The sequence below is a fragment of the Mustela lutreola genome (assembly GCF_030435805.1).
Source record: "Mustela lutreola isolate mMusLut2 chromosome 5 unlocalized genomic scaffold, mMusLut2.pri SUPER_5_unloc_1, whole genome shotgun sequence".
Lineage (NCBI taxonomy): Eukaryota > Metazoa > Chordata > Mammalia > Carnivora > Mustelidae > Mustela > Mustela lutreola.
In genome coordinates this window covers 871582-881874 of record NW_026709258.1, presented here as the reverse complement: position 1 = coordinate 881874, position 10293 = coordinate 871582, and the positions used below count along the sequence as shown (strand labels likewise).

The 10293-nt window shown below is 37.4% G+C and overlaps 1 pseudogene; it reads left to right on the top strand.

Moving 5' to 3' along the window:
* Nucleotides 1-7643: 7643 nt before the first annotated feature.
* LOC131822541 (olfactory receptor 1C1-like) lies at nucleotides 7644-8583 on the top strand (annotated as a pseudogene).
* Nucleotides 8584-10293: the final 1710 nt, after the last annotated feature.

Genomic DNA, 10293 nt, shown 5'->3' with positions numbered 1-10293 from the left:
TAGTACGATAATAGTATAGGACTTTAACACCCCTCTTGCATCACTGTACAGATTTTCTGAACAGAAGAACAAGGAAACAATACTTCCAATGACACACTGAAATGGGAGGATTTAACAAATGTATTTAGAACTTTCCATTCTAAAACAGCATAATACACATTATTTCAAATGCACATGGAACATTCTCCAGAATAGATTCTATATTAGACCACAAAACGAGTTTTAATGCATTAAAAAATATCCAAGTCATCTCATGCATCTTATCTTAACATAGTAGTATGAAATTGTAAGTGCATCAGAAGAAAAATTTTAGAAATACTACAAACACATCAAGGTTAAATAACATGCTATAAGCAATGAAGGAACAACTGGGAAAACAAATAAGAAATTTTTAAAAGTATGTAGAAAAAATAATGAAAATACAACAGTCAAAAACATCTGGGGGGAGCAGCACCTGCATGGCTCAGTGGGATAAGCCTCTCCCTTCAGCCCATGTCATTATCTTAGGGTCCTTGGATTGAACCCCACATCAGGCTGCGTGCTCAGCAGGAAGTCTGCTTCTCCCCCCCAACCCCCACCTACCTCTCTGACAACTTGTGATCTCTGTCCATCAAATAAATAAATTAAATCTTAAAAAAAATGTCTTGGATGAAAAAAAAGGGGTATTAAGTGGGAAGTTTATAGCAATCCAGCCTACTTCAAGAAGTGTGAGAAACCTCCAATAAACAAACTGACTTTACACCTTAAGGAACTAGACAAAGAAAAATAAACAAAACCCAATCCTGCAGAAGTATAGAAAGAGTAAGGATAAATTATATATAAACAAACAAATTAACAAACAAATAAAAATAGAACACATTATTGAAACCAGGACAGCTTATTTGAAAAAAAAAAAAAAAAGTCAATAATATTGATAAATCTCTAGCCAGACTTATCAGGAAAAAGAAAAGACTCAAAAACAAAATCCCATCAACAGTAAAAACAACAACCAACAGAACAGAAATACAATATAAGAGAAAATTATGAATAAGTACATGCCAATAATTGGACAACCTAAAAAGAAATGGATACATTTCTACAAACATATAAAACAGCAAAACTGAAACAGGAAGAAATAGAAAACTTGAACAGACTAACGATCAGGTAATAGTTTATTTTTTTAAGATTTTATTTTATTTATTTGTCAGAGAGAGAGCACAGGCAGAGTGGCAGGCAGAGTCAGAGGGAGAGGCAGGCTCCCTGCGGGGCAAGGAGCCCGATGTGGGACTTGATCCCAGGACGCTGGGTTCATGACCTGAGCCGAAGGCAGCTGCTTAACCAACTGAGCCACCCAGGCGTCCCAGGTAATAGTTTAAACAGTAATTCAAATAAAATAAAATAAAAGTCCAGGGCCAGATGGTTTCACAGGTAATTCTAAAAAAAAAAAAAAAAAAAAAAAAATTAATACCAATTCTTCTCAAAATATTCCACAAAAAATAGAAAAGAAAGGAAAACTTCCAAATTTGTTCTATCCAGATACCAAAACCAGATAAAAACAGTACTAAAAAAGAGAACTAGAGGCCAATATCCCTGATGAGCATAGATTGAAAAAAAAAAAAAAAAAAAGGAAAGCAAGAAACCAAGTAAAATACTAGCAAGGTCAACAATACATTAAAATATATTCAATACCATCACTTGAAAATGTTTCCTGGGTTTCAAGTGTGGTTCAATATTCACAAATCAATCAAAATGATCCAGCACATCATAAAAGAAAGGATAAGATCCAAATGATCATTTCAACAAATGAAAAAATGACAAAGTACTACATCTACGCATGATAAAAACAACCTAGTAGGCATGGAGGGAACATACATCAATATAAAACAGGAATTATTGAAAACAAAAGCAAAAACAAACAAACAACAACAAAAACAAAAACAAAGCAGAGATGACATCATCTTAATGAGGAACAACTGAGAATTGTTCTCCTAAGGTCAGGAACAAGATGAACATGTCCACTCTCACCATTTTTTTTAACACATTACTGGATTTCCAAGTCACAGAATTCAGACAACAAAAAGAAATAAAACAAATCCAAACCAGGCAGAAAATGTAAAACTTTCACAATTTGCAGATGTAATGGTATTAAGAATACCACTTCACAGCAGTCAGAGTGGCAAAAGTTAACCAATCAGGAAACAACAGGTGTTGACAGGATGCAGAGAAAGGGGAACTCTCCTTCTCTGTCAGTGGGAATGCAATCAAGTGCAGCCACTCTGGAAAAGAGTATGGAGGTTCTTGAAAAGTTTAAAATGGAGCTACCCTATGACCCAGCAATTGCACTAATGGGTATTTACCTTAAAGATACAAATGTGGTGATCCAAAGAGGCATGTGCAATGTTTATAGCAGCAATGTCCACAATAGCCAAACTATAGAAAGAACCTATATATCCAACAACAGATAAATGGGTAAAAACATGTGGAGAGAGTTTGTGTGTGTGTGTGTGTGTGTGTGTGTGTGTGTGTGTGTGTGTGTGTGTGATGGAATATAATGCAGCTATCAAAAATGATCTATTGCCACTTACAATGATGTAGATGGAACTAGAAGATTTTATTCTAAGTGAAATAAGTCAATCAGAAAAAGATAATTATCATATGATCTCACTGACTTGAGAAACTTGTGAAACAAGACAGAAGATTACAAGGGAAAGGAGGGAAAAATAAAACAAGATGAAACCAGAGAGGGAGACAAACCGTAAGAGACTCTTAATCTCAGGAAACAAAAGTGAAGATTGCTAGGGGGATAGGGGTTGGGAGGGATGGGGTGACTTGGCAATGAACATTGGGGAGTATATGTGCTATTCTGAGTGCTATGAATTGTGTAAAACTGATGAATCACAGACCTGTACCCCTGAAAAAATAATACATTATATTAATCACAAAAAAACCTGAAAGACCACCCCAAAACTGCTAGAACTGATAAACAAATTCAGTAAAGTGGCAACATACAAAATCAATGTACAAAAATGTGTTGTGTATCTATAAACCAAAAATAAAGCAGCAGAAAGAGAAATTAAGAATACAATCCCAATCCTATTTGCATTTGAAACAAAAATAATAACAGACTAGGGGTGCCTGGGTGGCCCAGTGGTTTAAGCGCCTACATTTGGCTCAAGTAATGATCCCAGGTTCCTGTTGAGGTGGAGTCTGCTTCTCCTTCTTCTTCTGTGCCCCCCAATCATTCTCTATTTCTCTGTCTCAAATAAGTAAGTAACTAAGTAAGTAAGTAAGCAAATAAATAAATAAATAAAATTTTTAAAAATAATAATGACAGACCTAGAAATAAACCTAGTGAAAGAGGTGAAAGGAATGTACTCTCAAACACTGGAACACTGATGGAAGAAATCAATGAGAAACCAAAATAATGGAAAGATAGTCCATGTTCATGGATGGGAAAAAAATTGCTAAAAAATCTATACCATCCAAAGAAAATATTTACATTTAAACCAATCTTATCAAAAAACCAACAAAATCTTTTACAGAATTAGAACAATTTTTCAAAGTTATATGGAACTACAGAAGACTCCACATAGCCAAAGCAATCTTGAAAATGAAAAGTAGGAGGCATCAGAATTCCAGACTTCAAGTTATATTAGAAAGCTGCCCTATGACCCAGCAATTGCACTATTGGGTATTTACCCTAAAGATACAAATGTAGTGATCCAAAGGGGCACATGCACCCGAATGTTTATAGCAGCAATGTCCACAATAGCCAAACTATGGAAAGAACCTAGATGTCCATCAACAGATGAATGGATCAAGAAGATGTGGTATATATACACAATGGAATACTATGCAGCCATCAAAAGAAATGCAATCTTGCCATTTGCGACAACATGGATGGAACTAGAGCGTATCATGCTTAGCAAAATAAGTCAAGCAGAGAAAGACAACTATCATATGATCTCCCTGATATGAGGAAGTGGTGATGCAACATGGAGGCTTAAATGGGTAGAAGAATAAATGAAACAAGATGGGATTGGGAGGGAGACAAACCATAAGTGACTCTTAATCTCACAAAACAAACTGAGGGTTGCCGGGGGGAGGGGGTTGGGGAGAAGGGGGTGGGATTATGGACATTGGGGAGGGTATGTGATTTGGTGAGTGCTGTGAAGTGTGTAAACCTGGTGATTCACAGACCTGGGGATAAAAATATATGTTTATAAAAAATATATGTTTATAAAAAATAAAAAATTTAAAAAAAAAAAAAAAAAAGAAGATGTGGTATATATACACAATGGAATACTATGCAGCCATCAAAATAAATGAAATCTTGCCATTTGCAACAACATGGATGGAACTAGAGCGTATCATGCTTAGCGAAATAAGTCAAGCAGAGAAAGACAACTATCATATGATCTCCCTGATATGAGGAAGTGGTGATACAACATGGAGGCTTAAGTGGGTAGGAGAAGAATAAATGAAACAAGATGGGATTGGGAGGGAGACAAACCATAAGTGACTCTTAATCTCACAAAACAAACTGAGGGTTGCCGGGGGGAGGGGGTTTGGGAGAAGGGGGTGGGATTATGGACATTGGGGAGGGTATGTGATTTGGTGAGTGCTGTGAAGTGTGTAAACCTGGTGATTCACAGACCTGTACCCCTGGGGATAAAAATATATGTTTATAAAAAAAATAAAAAATTAAAAGGGAAAAAAAAAAAAAAAAAGCTATAATGAACAAGACAGTATGTTTGAATCTTATATAAACCAGGAAAGAAAATCCAAGAGATGAAGTCAGTCTCTCTCTCTCTCTCTCTCTCTCCACACACACACACACACACACACACACACACACACACACAGAGAGAGAGAGAGATATGAGCTTCAGCCATAGAAAAGAATGAGATGTTAGCACTTGCAATAACGTGGGTGGAACTAGAGTGTTTAATATAAGTGAAATAAATGAGTCAGAGAATGATACCACATGATTTAAGTGAAGTGGAATTTAAGAAATAAAACCAACAAGTGATGGACAAAAAACTGAGAGAGGGAAAGTAAGAAATATATTATTAATTAATGAACAATCTGATGTTTACCATAGGGATGTTGGAGTTGAGTTAAATAGGTCATGGAATTAAGGGATACACTTGTCATGATGAGCACAGTGTGGCTATGGAACTGTGGATTTACTATATCATAATCTAAAACTAATACCTACCTAGAATTAAAATATAACTTAAAAGAATGAAGACCCTCAAAGGCTTTCTATTTATGTGGTTTAGATTATGAATATTTATGAAATTAAAATTAAAATTAATATTTAAAAAATAAGAAAGAGGTCAATTCACAAAAAAAAAAAAGGATAGAATTCACAGGATACCTGGGTGGCTCAGTGGGTTAACGTCTCTGCCTTTGGCTCAGCTTATGATCCCAGGGTCCTGGGATCGAGCCCCACATCATGCTCTCTGCTCAGCAGGGAGCCAACTTCCATACACTCTCTCTGCCTGCCTCTCTGCCTACTTGTGTTCTCTGTCAAATAAATAAATAAAATCTTTTTTAAAAAATGATACAATTCATTAGAAGGTAAATATGGAATTTTGTATAGCCTCCAGTGTGCTGACCTCAAGGGAAAAAATGGTGTCTTGGTTCAAGGTCTGTTTCTTTGTATTATATAAGTATTATATAAGTAAATATATTTTAAGAAGTAAATACTCCCTCAGTGATACACTATAACTCTCTATAGAGAGATACGTGTTTATCTATGTCTTATTATTCCCTCCTTTTTCACCCTCAATGAGGAACCTGAATGAATGCACAGACCCAATGGATATATAGTGGGGATGAAATTTTGATTGCTAAAATGTCTCAAAGAAGAAGGTATGTGCTGATAGTTTTTAAAAATTTTTGCAGACATATCTAATGTGCTAATTTCCTAAATTTTAGCATGTAAAACATTGTTAAATTAATCTATTAAATATTTCAATGTCATAGTAAATTTTTAAAAACTCGCTTAAGAAAAAAAAATCTAGAATTAACATGATTTGCTATAAGAATATAGAAGTGTCTTTCCCAAAAGCCAGTACTTCCTTGGCTTAAAATGCAGTAAGCACAATCTAATGTTGTTGTTGTTGTTGTTTTCTTAATTTCCAGAATTTTTCATTTATTTTTGTTCCCATAAGCACCATTTCACACAAATTATGTATAAGTTATGTGTGCATGTTATATATATATATATATATATATATATATATATATATATATATGTATATGTGTGTATATATCTTCAAACATATACAATAACAATAAAAATAAATTGTTATTATTGGTATAAAAGGAATAATTATGCAATTGAGGAAAATGGCACAAAAGGGATAATTATGCAATTGGGGGAAATGGCATAGCTGATGCTGCTTAAAGTGAAGGAAAGCCATCTCTGAAAAAAATATGCTTTACTCATAGGAATGCATATAGGGAATTTCAAATGCTTCTTCTTAGTACGAGTTTTATCATTACACCTCAGATTGTGTAAAAGAGATGCAAGAAAATTAAATAAATTATACAGGATAGATAGTAGATAAATTTCAGGTTTTAATTGTGGTTCCTGGGGAACCTGAGTGGCTCAGGCATTAAGCATCTTCCATTGGCTCAGGTCATAATCCCAGGGTCTTTGGATTAAGCCCCGTCACTGGGTTATCTAATTAGCGGGAATCCTACTTCTCCCTCTCCCACTCCCCCGGTTGTGTTCTCTCTTGCTGTGTATCTCTCTGTCAAATAAATAAATTTTTTTTTAAAAATCTTAAAAGAAAGTTATGGCCCATAACGAATCTGGGATTCAAAATGTTCAAAAAAAAAACTATACAACACTGTGTTCTTTAGTATCAATTAACTGTATTTGTATAGAAATGAAATGGTGCTCATTGGATTCACCTGTAGGTGAGAATTTGAAGAGAATAATGAGAAGCTGCAAGCAGCAAGACAGTTTATGAAAAAAAAAAAAGTAAGGTGTGAATAAATATACTGCATTTAGAGAGTGTAGTGTGCATGAGCTGCTGTGATGAAGGGGCCTAAATATTCATGCCACAAGCCTAAGGCTTCAGGTGACTTTCCACCATATTGCATAGCTATTTTGCAGGACTGGAAAGAGACCAAAGAAATGGTAATCATCCCAAGGAAGAATTGTCTGTGGCCAAATTGTATCCATACACGATGAAAACAAACTGAAATGAGATCTGTATCCATGGATATTAACTTCAGATTGGGAGAAAATTTACTCATTGGATGTAAATATTTCCATTGCATTAGAGTACATAAATAGCATGCCTGATAAAACAATCAATGTAGATGTAAATTCAAATATGGATTGTATGAATAGTATAGACAAAGCAACATAGCTGGCACAATTTAAATCATTATTCACAGAATTTACATTTTGAGGAAACTATTATCTCTTGAAAAGCAGAAATCATTATTTCTTTTAAAAAGTTTAGAGCACTGCACCCAGCACACCCATATTAATATACAAACAATATTAAAAATAGACGTAATTGGCAAGGAAAAGGAATTTACATGGTACTTTATTACACACGTGGGTGTGGGTGAGGTATTTAACATTTCTGATCTTCACAATTTAATATTTTCATTTTCTAGATTTTTTTAGGAATATGGAAATAAGAAATCTAACAGTCATCAAGGAATCCATCCTTCTTGGACTTTCTGGATAAGCAGAGCAACAATATTTCTTATCCGTGCTATTTCTCTGTTTGTATTTAATGACTATATCAGGCAACATGCTTATCATTTTGGCTGTCGGCTTTGATTATCACCTCCACTTACCCATATATTTCTTTCTTAGTAATTTGGCTTTTGTTGACATCTATTTTTCCTCCACTACTATCCCCCAAATGATAGTGAACCTCTTGACTAATACAAAGACTATTCCTTTTGTGGGGTGTCTCGGCCAGCTTTTCTTCTTTATTTCTTTTGTGAATATGGACAGCCTTCTTCTTTGTGTAATGGCATGATAGATAAGTGGCAATTTGTTACCCTTTACATTATATTGCCATTATGAATCTTCACCTTTGTGTCTGGCTAGTGGCTGGGCTCTGGCTTGTCACCTATCTCCATGCCCTTTTACACACTGTATTAATGGTGCATCTGTCCTTCTGTGCTTCCAATATCATCCTCCATTTCTTCTGTGATCTCAATCCTCTCCAGAAGCCCCCTTGCCCTGATATATCCCTCAATGTGATGGTTATTTGTACAGTAGGAGGTCTACTTGCTCTCATTCCTCTTATCTCCATCCTCATATATTATGGGCTTATCTTCTCCACTATCATGAAGATCACATCTACTCAGGGGAAAGAGAGAGCTTTCTCCAAATGTAGCTGCCACCTGTCAGTGGTGGTGTTGATCTATGGCACAGCAAGTGCTGTCTATTGCAGCCCCTCCTCCTCCTTTATCCCTAAAAGTGAGACCCTATTAGCCCTTATGTATACATTGGTGACTCCAATGGTGATTTCTTTCATCTACAGTCTAAGGAACAGCAATATGTAGAAAGTACTCCAGAAAATGCTTTGCAAAAGTGCACACTTACAACAGTAATGATGAATGTCCAATGGCTGGATTAAACATTATGAATATTGTCATGAAAAGTGCATTCCCGGAGGAAACATTTAAAATTACAACAGAGGGGAGACAAGATGGCGGGGAAGTAGGAGGAAGCGCCTTTTCAACCTGTACCCTGAAGTGTGCTGATTACCTTCCAAAGAACTCCGATCAACCATGAAATCAGCATGAGATCAGAATTATACATGTCTGGGTATCTACAGGGGCAGAATATGCCAGTGGGCAGGAAAAGTGGAGTGGGAACATTGGACTGATATCGGAAGATAAACAGAAGTGTGAGGGAGCCACCAGTGACAACCTATTGGAAAGTAATACCACTAATATGAGAGTGCCCTGCATCTGGGGAACAACATTAACTTGGATACTGGCTGAAAGCACTCAAAAAGAGCAAAGGATCACGGGTGGGGTAATTGTGGGAATCGGCGTGGCGAGGGACAGGGGCTTAAGTCCTGGGGCCCAGGACAGCCTCCCCTGGAGCTGAGCCAGAGAGAGTGCTGCGGAGAAATCAGGTCATGGTCCCTGAGTCACCAGCATGCCCAAGAACGTGTGGGATCCGGTTTCTGTGAGGGGCTGGGAGCCTTGCCAGCTGACAGAATGCCCAGTCATGCTACAGAGCCTGCGATGCACGTGCCCCTCACCTTTCCCTGAGAGGGGTGCACACAAGCCAAGCAGTCTTAGACCCAGAAAGACCAGACACTCCCAACCTGGGCCAGTGGGAAAATCTCAGTGTGTGACCACAGCTTGGAACATCTCTGGTGGTCTGGAGCTTCCCAGACAGGTACTGCTGCCTTGGTTTTGGGTACAAGCAGAAGATCCTATGTCCCCAAGGACCACGACTCAGAATCTGCTCTACCAGCGGCCAAGGAGGTATTTATTTGGGCTCTGCAACACACACAGGGTACCAGACTGAGGCTTCTCTCTGAGAGGGGGGTCAGGGTGCAGTTTGCTTTTCTCTAAACCTACAAAAACCAGCAAAAGCAGTCAAGGAGAGAGGAAAAAAAAAAAGGACAAACATAAAAACCTCCAGAGAAAAAAAAGCCTGGAAAAAATGGTTTCCTCAAAGCCCACCCCCTTGAGGGGGGCAGGAGACCATAACTCAGGAAACATCACTGACTGAAAACCGACGTGACAAGCCCCCCCCCCCAATACCAACCAGATAAGGGAAAAAAAAAAAAAGATGACAAGAGAACAACCATCACTACTTCATAGGACAACTTTTATTTTTAATTCGATCCCACTATTCTGGCTCATGTTTTTTTTTTTTTTAAATTTTTTTAGGATTATATTTATTTATTTGACAGAGAGACAGAGATCACAAGCAGGCAGAGAGGCAGGCAGAGAGAGTGGAGGAAGCAGGCTCCCTGCTGAGCAGAGAGCCCGACGTGGGGCTCGATCCCAGATCTCTGGGATCATGACCTGAGCCGAAGACAGATGCTTTAACCCACTGAGCCATCCAGGTGCCCCTCATTGTTTTGTTTTGTTTTATTTTAAGATTTTATTTATTTATTTGACAGAGAGAGATCACAAGTAGACAGAGAGAGAGAGGAGGAAGCACGCTCCCTGCTGAGCAGAGAGCCTGATGCGGGACTCGATCCCAGGACCCTGAGATCATGACCTGAGCCGAAGGCAGCGGCTTAACCCACTGAGCCACCCAGGCGCTCCTCATTGTTTTTTTTTTTTTTTATA